This window comes from Piliocolobus tephrosceles, chromosome 9, assembly GCF_002776525.5.
Source record: "Piliocolobus tephrosceles isolate RC106 chromosome 9, ASM277652v3, whole genome shotgun sequence".
In the NCBI taxonomy this organism is placed as follows: domain Eukaryota; kingdom Metazoa; phylum Chordata; class Mammalia; order Primates; family Cercopithecidae; genus Piliocolobus; species Piliocolobus tephrosceles.
Window position 1 is genome coordinate 81,737,551 of NC_045442.1, and position 23,210 is coordinate 81,760,760.

Below are 23,210 nucleotides of genomic sequence, written 5' to 3' on the forward strand. Positions count from 1 at the left end.
CCACACATGAAGGTATGCACATGCCTGCACACACCCCACACATGCATAGACGTGCCTGCACACATACGCCTGTGCACATCCACATACATATGTGTAATACACACACATATATGCACCCATAAGTATGTGTTCACGTATGTATGCATACACTCACATGCATATATGTTTGTACACACACGCATATAAACATATATATGCACACACACGTGCAGGTTTCTGGTGTCACTGTCTCCGTATCAGTGCAGTGGTGGCAGATTCTTCCATCGGGAATTTTCCTGCGGTGACAGCTAAAGTCCTACTCTGTCACACCCATCCACAGCAGAGGTTGTCTTCTATCCTGAACCACAATCCTAACTTTGCCTGGAGTTTGGGTGCTGGCAGGGAATGCGAGCTGCTTTACTTTCTGGAAAGAGATGCAAACCTGACACTGTCACTTGGCCATCTTAAAACAAAGTAGGATGTTCTTAATGCAGCAAAGTGCCTGGCTTTAATGCTATAGCGAGCACACAGACAACTCTTTGCCACTTCTTTCCTTTTTACCGTGGCTCGCACTAGGTGATTGGGGGCCTCATTATGGGCTTAGTGACAGCACTGAAATATCACAGACAATAATAGGCCATGCTAGCAATCTACAGGCTTCTTGGCATTGTTTAGGGCATTGTCCCTGGCTCCTGCCTTTGTTCAGTTGAGTCTTCATGTCCACTGAGACTTTCCAAAGAGTGTCATAGCTACTTAGATGAAGTTAGCCAAGATTTTATTTCTTTTAAGACCCCAAGTGCCCACGGCCCAAGACAGCTTATTTCCTTGTCAGAAGTTCTCCATTAGAAGGATTTGTGGGCAGAGTGTGACCTCCTGCAGTGGGAAGAGCCTGTTCCCAGACATTCAGACAATTTTGCCCAACAACCTTGTAAGAAATGACACACACCTGTGCCACTCATTGACTTTCACCTCAGGGAGCAATTCAAATATTACACCAAGGCCTCAGTCCTCAACCAATCCAATTTCAGAAGTCCTAAAGGACTTTGACACAGGTTGCAAAATTACACACATCTCTCTCCTTCCATGTAGGAAGATAACAGTCCTATAAATTTTTCCTGCTGGCAAACAAGTTTTCTCACAAAAAGATAGACATTTTCAACCTCTTAGTAACCAAGTTATTCAGCAAAATGTTGACTTATGACCTAATATTTGGCTTCAGTCAGACTTTGGAGCATTTCACATCCATGCTTGCAATTCAACATGACAATCAGACATTGTTATTTGTACAATTTCAAAAGGACATGTCACTTTGAGGGAAAAATTAAGATTGGGTTTGTTTCTACATTTCAAGTGATGCTCCAAGAATGAAAACAAAATATGCTGACTTAGACAGAGTGGAAAGGGACTCCAAGGAAAGCCTGATGTGGCCACTCTAATGGGACACGTGGCTTCCTTCAAGCCACAGGTGTTTGTGACTCAGTTTGGGGTCAGGGACAGGTGAGCACAGCTGCATGAAAGCACCCACATTTATAGTCCTGCTGGCCTAAGCTGAAAAGGAGGGAACATCCAGAAGGGATGCTGGCAATGGCTCAGCCTCAAATCCCTGTTAACCAGGAAGGAAGTCCAGAGGAGACAGTAGGAGATGCCTTCTGGACCTGCTGAATACTCCATCTCCCCATTTGTCTATTTGTAAACAGGGACTAAGTTCATTATATTTATTTTTTCTTTTTTTAAAAAAAATATGGACAGTCTTGCTATGTTGCCCAGGCTGAATTTGAACTCCTGGGCTCAAGCAATCGTCCTGCTTCAGCATCTTGAGTTGCTGGGACTACAGGTTCACGCCACTATGCCAGGCTGCCAATATATTTCTTGTGTCTGCTTGAGGAAGCATGTGGCTGGATCCAGAATCTGCCTGAAAATGCCGAAGCAGGAGCACCTGGAGAGGGTGCTATTCTGCATTTTGTGATGGGAGTTGGAGGTAGACTCTAGGATGAGCTTTCTGGTCATGGCATGGGCCTATGTCTCAGATTGGGGGGTTCACCCTTGGAGAGGGCAGAAAATCTAATGCCAGGGGATTGCAATTCTACGGAAATGTAGGGGAGTATAACAGTGTGGAGATGAGAAAGAGGCGAGGATGGACTGTGGTAAATCTTATCCATTTAATATTTCTACTTAGAACTTGACTGAGCCCTGTTTAAAGTGAATACAGGAAATGGCCTTGACTTCAGTGCCTCCAAGAACTGGTGACAATATCCAGCACAAGTACATGCCTAGACCTCCCTGTGCATGGGGAAAAACCCTTTATGGATAGGACCCTGACAGGGCCAAATCAGAAGCTCCAGTGGTGGCAGGACAAGGCCAGACTCTAGCTCTGTCCTTAGGAAATACCCTCCATTCCTAAATGTCATCTTCACTTCCTTGGCATCCCAGAACTTTCTCAGCCCTTCTCTTTCAGCTCCATGCTGAGTAAAAGGCAGTGCTGAAGTATTTCCTTGGGTCCCCAAGTTCATCTATTTCCAGGAGAACTTTCTGGAACTTACAGACATCTCCCCCAGTTTCCAGGGTATCACAGAGCCTGTCTGAGACATAAGGCTTCTTAGGTCTGACTATACTGTCAGGAACATTGCAGATGCCAGCTCTAAGAAGTTAAAATATCCCACCCATCATGGCCCTGTTGTCTTTATACAGACCCTCTTCTTGTCCCCTTGCAGAATGAGCTCCATCCTGTCCCCATAAAAACTCTAAGCTTTGCTTCTTCCTTGTAGGGTCAGAATCAGTTTTCCATGTGGCCCCTAATAATGATGAATTCACCCCCTTATTCTGTGCTACTTATCCACAGGTCTGACTTCCCTACTACAGGGGGGACACCTAATATATCAAGCATCTGCCTCCAGGACAGCCAAGTGTGTCCTCTCTTCCCTGCCCCTTCTGCTGCAAGTTCACCCTCCTCCTTCCTTGAGTCTCAGCATTTCCTCCAATCCCGCTCCTAGGTTCGGTCACCTCCTCTGTGGGTGCAACCTCTTATCTAGCCTCTAGTTGTTAGGAAAGCATGTCTACCCCTTTCTCGCCATTCTGCAACCCTTCACCTCCATTTCAGAGACCTCTCATTTGTCATTAGGAGGCATTTGTCATTTCCTATTTATATTAACTTTTTTCTGTTGAGGATGTTTTTCAGGCTCTGGAAAAGACAGAGCATAGGCAGGAGTCTAGCTTCCTCTCAACCTTGTGCTATGGTCTGGTGCTTGTAGAGGGAGGAGGGTGAACCCAGCCACCTCCCTGCAGGTGTCCTAGAGTCCCTTGGCCAAGTGTCACAACAGATCTTTAGATCTGCTATTTTTTGGCCACTTCCTGTTCAGACCAACTCCTTCTTCCTGTATCTCCCAGTACTGTCTTGTCCCTACTTCCAGGTGGCTGTGGGAAGTTGAGGAGGATAATGTCTGAGAACAGCCATGATAGGTGGTAAGCTGTTTGCAAATAGATTGTTGGCATTTATCTCATCATGCCTAAAAGATAAAAGGGATGCCACTGATTTGAGCTTTGCTATTAAAAGAAAACAAAAGCAAACACTGTATTTCACCTTTCAATGGGTTAAATTACCTTTATCTGGTTTGGCTGGTCCATTTATAATATTAAACACATTCTGAATTTCCAATTGCTAACTCACCATGGATCAATGCCTTAGAATAAGGCTGGCAGAAAATTAGGCTGGAGACAAGGCTGTGGATACAGCCAAGCTTGCTCCAAGCCCTCAGCTCTCTGCAGTGCCTAGGTGGGCATAGACATCCAACAGTCCAGGCCCTTTTGACCCCAGAGAGCCCTTCAGGACTAGTTACGGGGTCCTGGGATTTCAGCCCTTGTTTCTTCCAGGAGCTATGAAACGTATTTGCAGATCATCCTAGAAAATAGATGTCTGCAAACTAATATGTGTAAGTGGCCAAATTACATTTCTAGAACATATGGCCTAGAAATGTAATTTGGCCACTTACACAGCGCCTTTTTTTTTTTTTAATGATAATATCTAGTGGTAAAGGAATTGTGAAAAAAATGTGCATAATCCTTCATGGCTACCAGCACCACAAAATGATGTAACCCTTTGGAGAGTAATACAGCAGTACAGAACACAAGTGTTTAAAGCTGCTCATGTCTTTCACCTTTGCAAGTTGGGAATTTAACCAAAAAAGTAACCTAAATGTATCTAAAATGCCTGATAAATATTCTAAATCAAGAGTTGACTCTAAAGTAAACACACAGTTTAAATATTTACTATGAGGGAAACAACTTAATAAATTATGGTTCATAAATGTGATAGCATTTTATGTAACAAACAGTAATATAAAGACTTTACAGAAACACTGTATGTTTATATTTATATACATATATATGAATACTTAAGGAAAGTGGCAGAAAATAATAGGATGAACAGATTATTATTGATAGATACAGTATTATAGCTGTTGTGTGTACATGTGAAATGCAATATTCTAAAAGATGGATCATCACCTAATAGAGTAGGATAAGTGACACTTTTCTGGACAAGTGGGTTAAAGTGTTGTCTTTATTTAACCTTGTTTCACAGTTTGTTCTATCACGCATGACACAGACACCTAATCCAATCTGCATCCTCCATGTGCCCCTGGCTCCAGTGTAGCAGTGCCCTGGCCCATCAACAGGACACAAAGGCCTGGGAGAGCTCTCAGATCTCTCCAGGACACTGGCTCCCTGATGATAGCCAAGCACTTGGGAAAATCTCCTTGACATTTCTGGCCTACCTCTAAACATTTTGCTTCATTTCACTCTCCCCTTTTCCTAAAAGAAAAGCAAACAAACAAACATGGTCCAGACATAAAAAAGAATAGATGCAGGAACTTTAGGGAAAGGAGGAAGACTATCTTGGCATGAGAAAAAGTCAAAGGCATGTGAGCATCTATCTCTAGGATGCCAGGACAACAACAGCTAGAGAGACCACCCAGCCTTGTCTCCCAGCAAACACCTTAGCAAACAGATTCCCTTCTCAGTCTACCTGCACCCTGGGTTGTTGCAAAAGGAAAAAAAATTGACATGGTGAGGGAGTCTGGCTCTCACACTTACAGCATCCTCCCTAACATTTAGGGGAATATGATTGGCCTCTATTTGCTGGAGGAAGGTTGGGCTCTATAAAAGAAGCCACAAGTGAGCTGGGTTATTGGATGACTTGCTTGTGTTCCACGACTTCACACAGGCAGTAAAATGAGATTGCATTGCCTTTTGTTGCTCCACTGATTCCACCCCTTTTGGAACTCACATGGAGCACAAACTTTCAGAGACATCAGCCTTCAAGGCAAGAGCCTCATTAGACTATTATATTCCATCCTAACTGCTTTGGAAAGGAACAAGCAACCACACTGCTCCCCCAAATGAGAATGCTTGTGCTGCAAACATCAGTCAGAAACGCTATCGGAAAGGAAGCACAGAAGGAAGCCAGGTGCCCGTAGTGCCAGGTGCAGGGTAAGTGTGGGGCCCCCACTGGGTACCAATGCCTTCAGAAACCTGATCCCCTTTTTATCCATGTAATACTTCTCAAGGGCAGAAGATTTCACCTCATTTACAGACAAAAAAAAAAAAAAAAAAACTGAGGCTCAGAAAAATTAAATGATGTGTCCCAAACAAGCCTGAATTATGAACAGTGGAGCCATGTCAACCTGAGTTACATCTGGCTCCAAAGAAGTCTGCGCTGTCTCCTCTGTCCTGGTTAGACTCACGAAGAATGGACTGGGGAGAATTCACCTACTGTCTTTGCTCTTGGACCACTTCCCAGGGAACATTGCTGGTGACAGACCACACACAAATGGCAATGCCTGTGTTTCCCTAGCTTTAGAAACAAAAGTGGTTCATGGAGTCACTGAAATTCTGGAAGAAGGGAGGACACGGGGTCTGCCCCTTCTCTGTACATCATGGACTCTTTGGAAACCTGACACATTCTTTTGTGCATTCACCATCTGTGCAGAGTGCATTCTGCCTCTGCTTCAGCCACCATTTATCCTAACAAAGCAGAACTCAGTCTTTTCAAGCATCCTAAGTCTTAGTTCCTATAGTCATGTTCATACAATGGCAACACATTACCACAGGCAGCCTGAACCCTGGCTACCGTGATACCTGTATTATGTATACACCATGCCAAATTGTAAGATTCAACAGTAAAACCCAGACCATCTGCAGAGAAAAAGACAATTTTGCAGTTGGCTGGTGGGAGTGTGGCTGGCATGATATTTCTGGAATGGCAATTTGGTGGGGAGAATTGAATGTTTTTAAAATGTGTACATGCAGCGATTCTACCCCGTGGGATTTATCCTAAGGAATTATTCAATTTTCAAAAAGTGTTTGCATAAAGATTTTTTCAGGGCAACACTGCTTAAACTAGTCAGAAGTTAGAAACAACCTAAGTGCTCAGTAATTGGGAAACAGCGAGGTGAGTGATAGTATTAGATGGTGGAACATTATGTTACCGTTAGTGTGGGGCTTTAAAAGAGCATTGATTGTTAAGGGAAATTTCCAAGAGAAAAAAAGAGGCACCCCTGAGCTATGAACCAGCCTGGGTTACTGAATCCAACTGCTCGAGTTTAAATGCCAGCTCCACACTTGCTGCCTGTGCGGACGAGTTGCTTAACATCTCTGAGTCTCAGTTCCACTGGATAAACTGGTCCCCACCTCACAGAGTCCTGATGAGGATTAAATTACTCAATATGTGTGATGTGCTTAGGATCTTGCTTAACATATGGTAAGTGCTAAATAAATGATAATCAATCTTATATTGTTTAGTGGAAAATGAACCTATTACACTAGAGTATTGACATTGTGACTGCCTCTTAAATTATTATGTAAATCTTTATGTTTGTGAGGAATCAAATAAGTGCCAAATGCAAGCCATGGTCATCTTTGGGAGGTGCCATCATGAGTGACTTTTGTTGGTTTTGAACATCTCTTTGTTGCCTACATTTCCTGCAGCTCAGCAAGCCTCACCTTTTGTGACTACGGATATCGAGGCTCAGCCTCCTTCCTTGTGCACAGTGTGACAGAAAAAAGCAGGGTGCCCACTGTCACAGCCCAGCTCTCCAGTGACCCTACTGTCTCAGGGGCTAAGAATTGTTTCCTAAAAAGACGGTTGTGAGTGGGAAATTCCCGAAGGCAAAACACTGTACCTGGCACAGCATGAGGGCTCAACGCGAGTTCCGTGTCCTCCTCCTTCCTTCAGTTCCCAGATGGTCAGGAGATCCATGTGTCAGCTGTGATTGAAGCATTTTTCCTCCACCTATTCCCCTCTTGCCAGTCACCCCCCATCTTCACCAACTCAGCAACACACTCTGTGTGAGTATGCAGTGTGTGTGCATGAGTGTGTGTGCATGCAGAAGAGTGTGAGTTTGTGTGTTTACGTGCATAAGAGTTGTGTATATGCATATGTGTAAGTGTGAGGGAGATGTGTTTGTATAGATGTGTACATGTGGATGCACATGAGAATGTATGGGTGGGTGAGTGTGTGTGCATTCGATAATACACATTAGTGTCTATAGGTACGTATTTATGTGTATGTGTGCATGGGAATGTGTGTGTGTGTGGGTGTGTGCCTGTGTGCATGTTGGAATAATGTATGTACAGGTATGACTGTGTATGTGTGTGAAGGTTTGTGAGGGAGTGAGAATTATGTGAGTGTGTGTACACGTGTAAGTGTGAGGGAATGTATGTGTGTGAAGGTGTGTGTGTATACATGTGAGAATTGTATATATGTGTGCAGGTTGATGAGTGAGTTTATGTGTGAGTGTATGAGTATGTGTATGATTGTGAGCACCATTGCCCCCAAGGGAGGCAGCAGAAAAGAGGACTCCGGTACCAAGCTGCTGGAGAACCATGAAGGGTTCAGAAAAAGTGGACCTTCAGCTGGAGATAAAGAGCCCATCTCTAAAGAGAGAACAATGGAGAGAGGTGATGCAAAATCAAAATGATGTGAGGCTGTGAGGCTGACCATTGGTGGGCCCAGCTAGAAGGCTGCCAGGAAACCTGCTACCCAAAGAATGAAAGGTAAAGACTTTTTATCTGGATCAGACTCTGGACCAGCAAAAGGAGGCAAACCAGGACAGGCTTAGTTGGGGGGCAAGAGATTGCAGATGAACTCTCCACAATTACTGAAAAAGCTGCTTTCCTGAGGGTCCACAGGGCACAAAGTCAATTTGGGTCCTGGCTGCAACCCAGAGTGAACAGGATGGGACTGGACAATGAGATGACACAACCAAAGAGGAGCAAGGCCATCTGGCAGCAGGAAGGCCTCTGGCTTGTGTGGCATGTAGAGCACAGACACTAGGGCAGCCCTTAGCTTTGTCATGAAAGGCCCAGAGAGGCTACCCATGACCTGGGCAGGAGAACTGAGAAGATGGAGGTGTTGCCAGGCTACAGCAGTAGGACATGGCTCCTGATGGCCAGGTGCCAGGATTTCTGCAAATGATTGCCTATCTCATCCCGGTATTCCTGTTTCCTAGAGTAACATAGTCAATAGTGAGGAGGACAGCAGTGGATAGAGAGAATGAGAGTAATTTTGCATCTCAAAAAGGCCACCAATCCCTTTTTTTCCATGAGTTCCTTTTCTTTGTTAAAAAATTTGTATAACTTTAGAGGGTACAAGTGTAGTTTTGTTACATGGATATATTGCATAGTAGTAAAGTCTGGGATTTTACTGTAACCATCACCCAAATAGCCTACATTGTACCCTTATGTAATTTCTCATCCCTTACCCCATCCCACCCTCCCACCTTTCCAAGTCTCTAATGTCTGTTATTCCACACTCGATGTCCAGGTGTACACATGATTTAGCGCCCACTTATAAGTGAGAACATGTGGCATTTGATTTTCTGTTTCTGAATTATTTCACTTAAGATAGTGACCTCCAGTTCCATCCATGATACTGCAAAAGACATTATTTTATTATTTTTAATGGCTGAATAATATTCCTTTGCATAAATATACATACATATATCACATTTTCTTTATCCAATCAACAGATTGATTTCATATCTTAGATATTGTGAACAGAGATGCTATAAACATATAACTGCAGTTATCTTTTTGATATAATAATTTTCTTTGAATAGATACCCAGCAGTGAGATTGCTGGGTAGTTCTATGTTTAGTTTTTTGGGAAATCTACATACTGTTTTCCATAGAAGTTTTAGTAATTTACATTCCCACCAACACTGTAGAAGCATTCCCTTTTCTCTGCATCCTCACTAACATTTGTTATTTTTTTGTCATTTTAATAACAGCCATTCTGACTGGTGTAAGTGATATCTCACTGTTGGTCTAATTTGCATTTATCTGATGACTAGTGATGTTGTGCATTTTTTTCCTATGCTTGTTGGCCATTTGTATGTCTTTGTTTGAAAAATGTCTATTCATGTCCTTTGCGCACTTTTTAATGGAGGGACAGATAGCCAGAATTTGTAAGAAACTCAAACAACTGAACAACAGCAATAATAACAGAAATGCCTTTTCTCTTACGTTATCTGCCCTTTGATTTTTAACTTCGTTTATAGAATTTTGAATTCCAGGTCATAGAGAGCACAGCATGGTATGTTGGCAAGAACAAGAATTTGGAGACAGGCAGACCAGGTCTTTCTTTAGCATCCTTGGCCAGCTATCTGAGCCCTCTGAGCTGAATGCCCTCACCTAGAAGACAGGAATAGCATGCCCACCTCACACACTTGTCACAGGAAAAGACAGTGTGGAAAGTGCCCGGTGCATTGAAGAAACGCAAACAATAACACGCTATTCTTATGATCATGACAATCATTACCTGCATTATCTTATAGCTGAAAGTTTGGATCCTGATAATGCAATTGCCTTGGAATAAATAACACTTGAAATTGTCCTCAACCATCAGCATAGTAAATTAGAAAAATTGTTAGACTAGGCTGGATCACAGTCTTGGCCCAATTACTGATGTCATATCAATTTATAAAAATGGAAGAGTGGCACAGATGGTCCTTCAGGTCTTCTCCAGAACTGGCATTCTCAAAGTCTATGATATAGACTAGTGGTTCTCAAAGTGTGTTTTCTGGCCAAGCAGCATCAGCTCACTGAAGAATTTATAAGAAATGTAAATTATCAGGTCCCATCCCAAGACCCACTAAATAAGAGACTCTTAGAACAAGGTCCACAATGCTATGTTTTAATAACCTTTACAAGTGATCCTGATGCATGCTAAAGTCGAGATGTAATGATTTAGACCTCTGGGTCAAATAATTTCTGATCTTCTCTTGAACATAGGTTTAGAAAGGGAGATAGTATTAAAGCTCCAGGGTCTTGAATTGGAGTACTGAATGGAAGAAGGGAAACCATTGAGTTGAGAGACCAGGGCTACTAAAACCACATTTTAAAGGAAAGTCACACTGAACATCTTCCTGAAAATAACTCTACTTTATGCTTTACCAGCTATTCTCTTCCCTTACCATCAATTCCGTTCCCTGAATTTCTTAGAAAGTTCAGGATAAATTTCCGCATTCCAAATTGTGTACACTTTCCACTCAAGGAAATTGAGGCTCAAAAAGAACTGTACCCAAGGCCACAGAATTAAATATTGGCAGAGCTTCAATTTCTCCTCAGATCTCCTTGACTGCAAATTGCCTTCCTCTCTGTCACATCAAAAGTTCAGTATCAGTAGCCCCAAAGAGCCACATTGAGCCTCCTGAGCAATTGACTCTGTCCTCATGCTGGTTTTCTCCCCTCTTCTGCTGCCAGATTCTTGTCAAGTTTTTGTTAATGACATCTGCCTCCAGCATCTGACCCTTTGGAGACATTATGGCAGCATTCCCTTTTGGGACCTCCAGCACTTTGGGGAGGAAGAGTTTTATTTAGTGAGCCAAAAATTGTCCTAGTAAAATAAGGTTTCTTATGTTTTCAAGAAAAAAGAAGCTGGTTTGGTACAAAGGAAAAAGAAAAGTCCTAAGTTGGAAAAATCAATGCCTCTTTTATCAAATTCTGAAGTTGTACGCTATCAGCAAAACTAGGGACTATAAATAACCTCATCAGTAAGGCAAAGGGACACATTGATTTTTCAATGATTTGTCAAAATTTTAAATTGTCCAAAGACCATGATAAATAATAATTTAATCTGAGTTATTCCATGGGAAAAATTAAGAATGACCTAAAAGAAAGAGTAAATCTGTGTACCCAGATACAAAATAGATTACAAAGGGAAAAGAATACAGAATGAAGAATGCCATTCCAGGAAATTTAAACAACTTAAGAATACATGAATTCAGGGTACACAGACGACAAACATACATGTGGTCAAATAGCCCATAAAGTACAGGAACAGGACTGTGCAGATAGTCCCTGTGTGCCAGGTACACACATATGCACACCCACACCCACACACACACACACACAAGGAAGAATGTAAGCTTGACCATGTATGTCCTGTTTGCTCCCCTAGCATGATATCTGGCATAGAGTTGGTGCTAAGTAAATATGTGTAAAGTGATTGAATAAAGATGAAGGGATGGCAAGCAGAATCTGGGAAGCCAGGAGCCTTGGTCTTGGCTTGACTGAGCTGCTGAGTGGGGCACATCCTGTTTGCCCCTTCTGGCTGCCCTCCACCCTTTTCCACCCTGAAGTCTCTTCCAGAGCCTTCACGGACAGCATTAATGGGCACTCTTGGCCTCAGTTTCTAAAATTAAAGAATAAATAAAATACTAATTAAACAATAATCATGACAATAAGCACCATTTGTTCAAGCAAACGTTCTCAAACTCGGAAGCCGTGAGGATCACCTGGAGGACATGTTAAAACACAGATTGCTAACCTCCCTGTTGCCCAGCTTCTAATTCATTAGCTCTGGAGTAGAGTCCAAGAAGGTACATTTCTAACAAGTTCCCACATGATGCTGGCAGTGTTGGAACAAGGCCCACCCTTTGAGAACTACGCTCTTAAAATATATTTTTTAATGTTATTTTTTGTTGTTTTGAAATGGAGTCTTGCTCTGTTGCCCAGGCTCACTGCAACCTCCGCCTCCTGGGAACAAGCGGTTCTCATGCCTCAGCCTCCTGAGTAGCTGGGACTACAGACATGTGCCACCACGCCGGGCTAATTTTGGTATTTAAAAAAAAAAAGTTTTTATTTTATTTGAAGGTGTGGGATACACGTGCAAGATGTGCACATGTGCTACATAGGTAAACGTGTGCCATGGTGGTTTGCTGCACCTATCAACCCATCACCTAGGTATTAAGCCTCACATGCATTAACTACTTATTCTGATACCATCCCTCCACCCCCCAACAGGCCCCAGTGTGTGTTGTTCCCTTCCCTGTGTCCATGTGTTCTCATTGTTCAGCTCCCACTTATGAGTGAGAACAGTGTTTGGTTTTCTGTTCTTGTGTTAGTTTGCTGAGGATAATGGCTTCCAGCTTCATCCACGTCCTTGAAAAGGACATGATCTTGTTCCTTTTATGACTGTAGAGTATTCCATGGTGTATTGATTTTTGTATTTTTAGTAGAGATGGGGTTTCACCATGTTGTCCAGGCTGGTCTTGGACTCCTGACCTCAAGAGATCCTCCCGCCTCAGCCTCCCAAAGTGCTGAGATTTCAGGCGCGAGCCACCATGCCTGGCTCTTTCACATCACTTCTAATCTTCATAATAACTCTGATAAGACCTGGTATTATTATTCTTATTATTCAGGAGCCCATTAATTTGCCCAGGATCTCACAGCTAGTAAAAGATGGATGCAAGAGCCAAATCTAGTTCTTTCAGACCCAAATCCGATTCTCTATTCACTATGCTATGTTGCCTTTAACTGAGCACTTGACTTCACTGAAATAAAGTTTAAGTGAGACCCATGAAACTATACCCCCAGGCCAAGGTGGCTTTGCTGTCTGAAGCAGCTTCTTCTTAAAGTCTCTTTAGCCATAAAGGGTTGCTGGGAACTGGCAACACGAACTGTGCTGTGAGGAGAGAGAAGCAGCAAAATTGCATGCTATCCCAATTAATATTAACGAACATCCCTTCATGTGCTGGGAGACCGTCTCCAGAGGCTTATGTGGAAGAGCCTCATCCTCTAACTCCATTTGTGGCTAAGTATTCCTTTATGGCCTTTGCTAAAATGTCAGAGCTCACACAACAGCCTTGGAGCACTTTGAGGAGCTATAAAAGAGGTCACATTCTGACCAAAAAGATACAAATGGACTCACATTCCTCGCAGCTGAATAAGCTGTGGGCTCTACCTGTCGGAATTTACAGCTTTGTAAAGTCAAAAGAACCATAAACGTTTACTGGTAGAGGGCTAGGTGCAGTGGCTCACATCTGTAATCCCAGCACTTTGGGAGGCTGAGGTGGGCGGATGACCTGAGGTCTGGAGTTCGAGATCAGCCTGACCAACATGGAGAAACCCCGTCTCTACTAAAAATACAAAATTAGCCAGGTGTGGTGGCACATGCCTGTAATCCCAGCTACTCGGGAGGCTGAGGCAGGAGAATTGCTTGAACCCAGGAGGCGGAGGTTGCAGTGAGCCAAGATTGCTCATTGCACTCTAGCCTGGGCAACAAGAGCGAAACTCCATCTCAAAAAAAAAATAAATAAATAAAGTTTACCAATAGAGGGGCTTTATAGGGGTAGTGGGGAACTCCTGCACAGTCCTGATGGGGGCACCTCTCTCTCTCTCCCTCTCTCTTTCTCTCTCTCTCTCTCTCACACACACACACACGCACACACACACACACAGAGAGACTACAGTTTCAAAATATAGGACCCAGAGCAAATCTTAATATCCTCATGTTGTAGAGTGAAGAGACCTATCAGCTGTTTATTGGAGTACCCCATCCCAGTGGAAACCACTACTTCTACCCAAATATGTTTTATCTTATGGATGATGACAAGATAATGATGACAATGATAATAATAGTAGTAATAACAAAAAGACACAAAAATGGTAGAAAGAGACAGCTAATTTTTGGGAAAATAATTTAGTTTTTTTGAGTTTTGCATTCCTTATTTGCAAAATGGAAACACGCCACAAAAGATCCTCAATGGTGAAGATAAAGTGCATAAGCACAATGCCACACGTCAATTTCTGTGTAAATGTTATTTTTCTTCACTTTTTCTTCCTTTTTGCTCCTGAATAAACATTATGCCAATAAAGTGGAAATAAAAATAAGCTATACAAAAATTGCCAACAATCTGGCTGACATAATAAATCCAAATTATTTTCATCAGAAATGTCTTCTTGATTTTAATGTAATCAAACAACAAAACAATTCAGTTCAAAATGTAAAAACTTAAGTCATAAAACCCAAAGCAATAATATTCAATGGAACAAGCAGAATGGAATCAGCCCACATTTATAGCCAGCACTAAGGTGAAGCATATCAGACCTGGGTACAAAGCAAATTACAGGGTAGAGAAAATCTGAAAAAAAAAAAAAAAAAAAAAATCAGATTTAAGAGAAGTCAATATCCTCCCACTTCCTCTAATAAGAAGTTTGAAAATAATCAAGGTTAGCATGATGGCATGGATATTGGTTTGATTCCAGAGCTTACTCTATCAAATTATAAAAATTGTAAAAGAAAGTAATTGCAGAATTCATAACAAGATTTGCTTGGCAATGCTCAAAACCCAAAGCAGAATAATTTAATGAGGGAGGCACAGTGGGGGTTTTCCTTGATCTTTGGACTGTATTATCCCAAACCAGTCATCACCAAACAGAATTAAACGGCAAGCAGTTATAAAGGGGCCAACTTAGTCAATTGTGCGGCAATGGGCTCCAGTAAGACTGACTCTGCCACCCAGGCCCAGGACAGAGGACCCCCTGCCCTTCTCTGCCCCTTCCTTGCCCTTACTGCAAGTGGACCCCAGCAATTTTGCTGCTCATTCATGTTTAAGAAAGATGCATATGAATGCATTTCTTCCCACTCTCATTTCTTACTCATTGAACATTTACTTTGATTTTTGAAAGGGTAGGAGACTTTGAGTAAGTGCTTTATCCCTATCCCCACCTCTGTCCTCGGCCAGCCCTTAGGACAGACAAATAAATAAGAGGCAGGCCTCACTGTAGAAAAGCCTCAAGTCTAGCAGGGCTGTGACAGAGCAGGGCACTGAGGGTTGGATGGCATCTGGTGAGGCTGCACTCTGGGATGAACTGTGTGGTAAGGGGAAAGGGAAAGCCCAGGGAAGGCTCAGGAGACATTAATGCTTCTGTTACTGCCTGAGGGATAACCAGGAACCAGCCTGGCAAGCAGAGAAGGAGACTGGTGCTCCAAGCAGTTTGCGGGAGCTGAAGCTTCATTCTGATCACGAGTTTCTTCCATTTCTGTGGAGTGTCACAGGGTAACGACAAGGGTGCTGGAGTGAGAAGAGTTCAATACTGACTCAAGCTTGATTGTCAGCAAGTCCCTTGCCCTCTTGGAACTTCAGTTTCCTCATTAATGAACTGGTTGTGCTGAAGCACAGTTGACCTGATGCACAGGTGAAACTTAACCTCACACCTGGTCCAGACCAGGTTTCTCCCATGGTAGCTGTTGTGATTAATCTCCTGATTGTCCATTGACATAAGGCCCCAACGGAGGAAAGGGAGACCCAGGGTAAAATAAGAAAGGATACAAAAATATTTTACTTTTGAAATAATATACTGTCCCAAGTCCATTTTTGTCTTCTCTTCTAACTCAGTTTTAGGAGGAAAAGTGTCACGTCCACTTTTACATATTAACTGAGTTCAGCACTAGTAAATGAGTTGATGAATAAATGAATGAATAAATGGATAAAATACAAAATACTTCACAGAGTAAAACACTGCAGAAATCTATATTTAAGGAAGAAATTTACATGTCCATCACTTCTGATTATTGAACAACCATAGACTTCTAAACATGATGTCATTCAACTTCCCCAATTAGCCACAATTTATAATGGTAACGCCCAGGAAAAAAAAAAATTAAAGAAAATGATTGCTGTTCCACTCTAGTCCCCAGAATTATAAATCAAAATAAAGCAAAAATACATGCATACACAAATAACTACAAATATAAACAGAAAGATAAACAAAAAATCACAATGAAAGATGAGAAAGTAGAAAAATACTAATATATTTTTAAAATCTTAAGATAAATCACAAGGATTTGATGAAAAAAATCCACTGACAAACAAATATTCTTTAGATCCCAAAACTAATAATGTAATTCATTCGAAGCTCTGCTTTTGGGAATATTCAATAATATTTCATCAAGGGCTTTAAATGTTTATATACCTTTTTGGCATCATAATTCTACTTTTGAGAATTAGACCTACAGAAATAAATGTAGTAACTGAAAAACATTAGGCATAAAGATGTTCATTACAATGTTATTTATAACTGTAAACAACTGGAAATGACCCAAATGGCAATCAAGAAGGGAATGTTTAAATAAAATTTTTACATCCATTTACATCTATTTGATAAAATACTAATTAGTCACTAAACAATTTTTATAAAGTTTTCCCACATTGTCAGAAAAATGCAGGATAAAATACTATTATAGCATTATAATTATATGCCATGTTTGTAGAAATTCTAAAAAGGCTAGACAGAAATACACAAGAGGATTCCTGGAACTGCATTTCGGTTGTGAAAAAAAGAAATCTCTTAAACTTTTCTTAATGGGGACTTATTACATGTAAATCATAAATGTATAACCTAAAGATTTCCTCTCAAAACTGCTTATTATTTTAAAAGTTGATATGGATTGGGGGATATTTAAGTGGATCTGCCGTTGGGTGGACTGCAGAGTCAAAGCATGTGAAAAAGGCTTAGGCACATTTTAATTGGCCACGGTCTACAGAATTCAGGAAGCTGAAGCCCAAGACCATGGCAGGGATACTGAAGACAGTAACTGTGAAGCAGTGAAAAGACCACTGCTCTCATTCTCCGACAAGGAAGCTACACATTTAGTAGAAATAAATGTGGGTTTTGTTCACATGGAGTTCAACTGTTTTTTCCTGCCTCTCTAATTTCCTTTATCTTCCTGTACCTTTTATTTCTGGCTTGCCAGTTTGCTCTCACATTCTCACACTTTTAACTTCAAATCAGAAAAGGAGTTGAGGCTTAGAGATGATAAAATATGTGTTCCTAACATGACTATCTTGGAAAGCTTCTTCTAACTTCACTAAGTATCCCCGCTCTGGGCATCCATATTCTTTCCCACATTAAATCAATTGCAGCCGTTTGCTGTCCTCTAGAACTTGATTCCTTAACAAAAAGATTAAGTCTGAGACTTCATATTTTGAATTAGGTGATAATGAATACACAACATATAAAAATTCACAGGGTGGGGTTAAAACAGTGTTTAGAGGGAAGTTCATAGCTCTGATACTTATATTAGGAAAGAAAACAAGTGTAAAAGTAATGATGTAAGTTTTAACGTTAAGAAGCTAGAAGAGGTAAGATAAAATTATAACCAAAGTAAAATAGAAGAAAATATTTTATGTGCAAAAAAGTTGAAATCAATAAAATATAAAAACAACAGTGAAAATCAGTGAAGACAGGAATTGGTATTTTTGAACAGAAAAACCATGCTTATAGATTAGAAGATTCAGTATTATAAAAATGTAAGTCTTCCCTGAAATGATCCTTATATTAAATGTAATAACGATCAAAATCTCAACAGGCATTTTTGAAGAAATTGACAAAATGATTCTAAAATTCAAGTGGAAATGTAAAGAATCTGAAATTGCCCAATCTTGTAAAAGAAGAACGAAGTTGAAGGACTTCCAATACCTGATTTAAGGAATTATTTTAAAACTTCAATAATCAAGATATTTTTGTATTGGCATAAGAGTAGTTATATGGATCAATGGAACAGAATGGAGTCCAGAAATAGACCAACACATACATGGCCAGTTGACTGTCAATCAAGGCATGTAGTCAATTGATTAAATGCAAATTATCTTAATAATGGTAATAGGTCAATAGAATAAAATGAATAGGCAAGTTACAGACTAAGAATTATATTTGTAGTACTTATATTTGATCAAGGACTTCTATCCAGAATATATAAATTAATGAATACAAATCAGCAATGAGAAGATGGAAAACCAAATAAATATTAACAAAAAAAGCACATATTTTATGAAAGAAGATACATGGATGGCCAATAAGCACATGAAAACATGCTCAGCATCACTAGTCCCCAAAGAGAAGCAAATTAAAATAATAATCAGATTTATGTTCATACCCACTAAATTGGCTGCAACCAAAAATACTGGCAACACCAATGCAGGATAGGACATTCAGCAACTGGGACTTACAAGTATGTAAGGATTATATTACCAGAGGTGATGTAAAGTAGCATAAGCACATAGGAGGTAGTTAGTTTCATAATGACCTAGGAATTTCACCCTTTCAAATTTAGCAAAGAAAAACAGAGACATATCTCAACAAAGTACTTGTATAGTATTGTTCATATTGTCATATTTATGGTAGCCCTGAATTGGCAACAACTACAATGTATGTTAATTGGAGAATAAATAAACAAATCAAGGTTTATTCATACAATAGACTATCATTCACACACACACACAAAAGAAATACTGATATGCACAACTCCATGGGTAAATCTCATAGACGTTTTGTTGGGTGAAAGAAGGAAACACAAATACATATATTCTGTATAATTCCATTTATATGAACTACAAGAGCAGGTAAATTTAATGTGTGGTGCTAGAAATCTGTAAGTGGTTTTCTCTGGGGATGAGGAGAAGTGTCTAGAAAGTGACAAAAGAAAATTTTTGCAGGTGATGGAAACAGTTATCTTGTTTTGGGTGATTATTACAGAATTGCATAAATTGTCTAAACTCATGAAATAGATACTATATGTGTATTTTAATTGCATCTCATAAAAGACTAAGTGCTCTTGCCTTTTTAAAAATATCTTTTTTGTGGCTGGGTGCGGTGGCTCACGTCTGTAATCCCAGCAGTTTGGGAGGCTGAGGCAGGCGGATCACCTGGGGTCAGGAGTTTGAGACCAGCCTGGCCAAAATGGAGAAACCTCTTCTCTACTAAAAATACAAAAATCAGCCAGGCATGGTGGCACATGCCCATAATCCTTGCTACTCAGGAGGCTGAGGCAGGAGAATCGCTTGAACCTGGGGAGATGGAGGTTGCGAGCTGATATTGTACCATTGCACTCCAGCCTGGGCAACAAGAGCAAAACTCCATCTCGGAAAATAAACAAACAAACAAACAAATAAATACCCTTTTCTAACATATAGCAGTTGCTAAGATAGTTTGCTGACACCTGCTGAATGTATACCTTGTGCTACAATCCACATTGGATGCTTTAGACCCTATACATTGGTATACTTGCAACTAATCTGGACAGACCTTCCTCAAGTATCACAGATGGTACAGCAAGGTGAATATACTTGTTCAAAGCCACAGACTAGGTTGAACATAAAATTTAAACACACATTTTCTAACTCCTAAAAGGAAGATGCTACTCAAACTACATTTCTTGAATGGATAAGTTCATAAATGAATGAATAAAGAGAAGATACCATCCAAGTTGCAAAATAGATATAGGGTCTTTTGAGCAGGTACAAAAGATATAGACATGAATGATTCACCAACGTGAGTGGCTGAGAGGGAAAGAGGCTTACAAAATCCCCAATCCATACTCACTTGGAAGCAGTGAAATAACAGAATTTCCGGGATCATGGCTACAAGGGCTCTTGCTGTTGTAGAGAGCAGTATTTTTGCTTTGCACCACACAGGTAGCTATCTAGTCTACATCCTCTTCCATCATCTTGGTCAAATTCTCTTGATCTTTGAATCTAGCATCCCAAAAGTGCAAAGAAGTGCCCACCCATATAAGCCTCGCCCTACTCAAAGTTCCTGATCCTACTGTGGAAGACTGCCATCCTTCTAGGGATCAGCTTCTCTGCCACAGGTGTAGTCCCTGACACTAAGCAGAGATTATGTGCAAGGAGAGCAACCCTGTTACAGAGCAGAAAGGAAGAGGAAGGGAGCAAATGTTGGTGCTAAGAGGTGATGCCCACATGCAATCTAGTGCAAGGACAAGCATTAGATCGGGGTGGAAATAAGATTTGTGGGCCCATTTTCTTCCTGCATTTGCATTCACACTTTGTGACTTCAGCTGTATTTACTGAGAGGAAAACACCACCTTTTGTTACCACCAAATGCTGACCTAAAAAACTCCTTCCCTCTGAAAAATACTATCTCCAGCCACAGGGTCTGAAACAAGCTACTCGTCTATTTATTCAAAGGACTCAATGAGCTGTGAAGATTGACATTTAAACTATTAGCGCTATATTCTATTTGACAGTGTTATTAAATATTAGGTTTGATTTATGGAAAGGCTTAATCAATTGGTGGTCCAGGTCAGCCCTGGTACTGAGCAGAAATTGGGTTATGCTGGATGTTGCTTGATGAAGTTGATCAAGCTAAAGAAAAAACAAATCCCATCAGCAATATTAAAATCTGACTTCACGTGATGAAGTTATTATCATATAAATTTGAACCATTTGCCAGCTCAATTCTGCATCTGCATTTCTGTAATGGATATTTTAATAGTTTGAAAATCAAAAGATAAAGTCACAGACTTCAATAACCTTTGCCATGACACATGGAAGGAGCAGTATGGCTGCCAAACATGGGAGTTGGGCATATATCTTCCTACTTTGGTGTCAGAGAGAGAAGGAAATAAAAGCACAAGCAAAGTGTACACAAGGGGGTGGAAACACAATGAGGTGTAGAAAAGACGAGATTACCACCCCATGGGAAGAGGCATGAGTAGAATGAGGTTTTGGTGACCATGCCACTAATTACTCACATCTGTGTGAACCTTAGGCAAGTCACTTAGTTTCTCTGAGGCTCAGGTCCACTTTCTACATCTTGGAGATAATAATCAAGTAGTCGGTTTCAGATGAAAGTATGAATGTATGTAAATGATCTGGCCCAGTGCCTGGGATGTAGAGATTGCTCAATAGATTTCAGAGGGAGACCAGGCCAGACCAGCAGTAAAGCTGGGTCTCAGTGCAGTGAGGGAGAAGTTTCTAGGCCATCAGAGACAGACCTAGAGGACAAAAAGGGGCAGAGCCCGAATGCTACAAGATGGTACAGAGCTGGATGATGCACTACTAGAGGCACCTGAGCTGTTAAATGGTGCAGAGCTGCAGCAGGAACTTCTTAGTAGAGATGCCTGTGCACTATTCCATCATATAGAGTTAGAGGATATGCTACCTATTAATGGTAACTGTGTGCTATGAGATGATGCACAGCTAGAGGCAATGTCCCTGGGTTGCCCCTGTCTAGACCAGGAGTCCTCAAACTTTTTCTATAAAGCAACAGATAATAGATATTTTAGGCTTTGTGGGCCATATATCTTTATCATAACTATTCAACTCTGCTGAAATAGCAGGAAAGCAGCCATAAATAACATGTAAATAAATGAGTTGGGCTGTTTTCCAATAAACCTTTATAAAACAAGCTGTAGGTCAGATTTGAGCAGGAGTCAGAGTTTGCCAATCCTTGGTCTAGTCTTTCCTTAGGCCTGATAGGTGCACGTGGCTGACAGAAATGGAAGCAGCCTCTCTCCTCTCTCTTTGTGACACATCTTTCAGGACCAGGAAAATCTTATCCCCTACAGAAGGTTATCAAGAGACAAGCCTGACAGGAACCCTGGAGCTATTTCTCTTGTCCCTTCCACCATGAAATCTAAAGAGGGTAACCTGCTAACTGATGACAGGAACCTTGTCTCCAATTTATCTGCCTCTGCTCAGTCAGACAGCAAACAGATGACTCATTCAGGGACAATCCTGTATTCATTGAGACTTACTGGGTGCCAGGCAGGTTTGTTGTGAAAACGGTGTGTTGTAGTCTCTTAATAAATAAAAATTCCCTCCTGTCCCAAATTCTTTCATATTTGCCTCATCAAAATCTGACAAGATCTCACTTGTCCTTATCTCACTGGCCACTGGCATGGTAAATCCTTTATTTGCATCTTTTGCTACTGATTTTTTAACATTGTTGTATTCATGAATAAGACTCTATCTCCAGAGGGTTAGTGATTTCCTAAGTGCCGCCAATAGACAAGGAGTAGCTAGAACAATAAGGAAGTGTTTCTCTAATGACTCATCTCCAGGTTTATTACCCTCCAGAGGCTCAATGGTGTGTGTTGGCATGAAGGAGTGGGTCCCAGAGGTGAGCCAACCATGACATAACCCTTCTCCAGTTCTGATATCGTGGACAAGTGATCACTCTAAACAATTCCCCATCTAAATTGGTTTCATGTCATTAAAAGCCTTAGCACTCCCAAGGAGAAAATAACAGCAGCTCTCCAGGGTCACCCTCCGTACCAACTTCCTTGACTTTTGCAGCAAATAGACATTGCTCTGCTACCAAGCACTTCCTGAAAATGGAGCTGAGTCACCAAAGAGCAACTGAAAATTAGAAGTGTGATTCTCTGTCAATTGCTAAAGAAGCTTCCAGAAGAAGCCCCTCGGTGGGCAACTCCTCACCTTTGCCAGGCTGCCCACATTGCATGGCAGCAGACTCTGGGATTTGGAGAGGCTGTTCCTCCCTGAATACTAGGCCCATAATTCCCTACTTGTTGGATTTGTCCTGCAGTTTCTGGATTCAAGTTGTCATCCTCACTTAGGGCACAGCCATCTCCAGACTGGTCTGCTCTGGGCTCAGGGATTCACAAGCTTACTGAAGCCATAGTCTGGGGGCAGGGGGCAGAGGGGCCACTCCATAGAAGTAGGGAAGAGGACAAATTTCAGACAAGCATTTAAGTCCAGTAGTCATCCAAACAGGCACATGAAGAAGGAGGATTTGAGAGTAAATCTGAGCTTTTCTTCAAAAAAAAAAAAAAAAAAAAAAAAGCAGCACACTTCATTGTCTGACAATACTATAAACTCACTTTTATGACACTAGTTATAAAACCCCTAACATTTGTCTAGTGCTGGCAGTCGGTTTCTTTTTCTTAGAGATCCAAATGCAAGAGAGAGATTTGTGATCTCAAAGCCAGCTTGGGGTTCATAAAATGAAGGTATCATGAAAACAATCCATCCTATGTACTAAAAAAGATTAAATTCTACACCATGAAGTGAGAGGCATTGATAAAAAATCCTTTGTTTGCATCCTTTGCTACTGATTTTTTAACATTGTTGTATTCGTGAGTAAGACTCTAAATATCACCAGAGGGTGAGTGGTTTCCTAAGTGCCAC

General features: G+C 41.1%; 1 protein-coding gene across 1 annotated transcript in view; it reads right to left on the reverse strand.

Moving 5' to 3' along the window:
• The window catches only part of GRID1 (glutamate ionotropic receptor delta type subunit 1), a 786,921-nt gene that overhangs the window by 21,228 nt on the left and 742,483 nt on the right, over window positions 1-23,210 (reverse strand). The window lies entirely within an intron of this gene.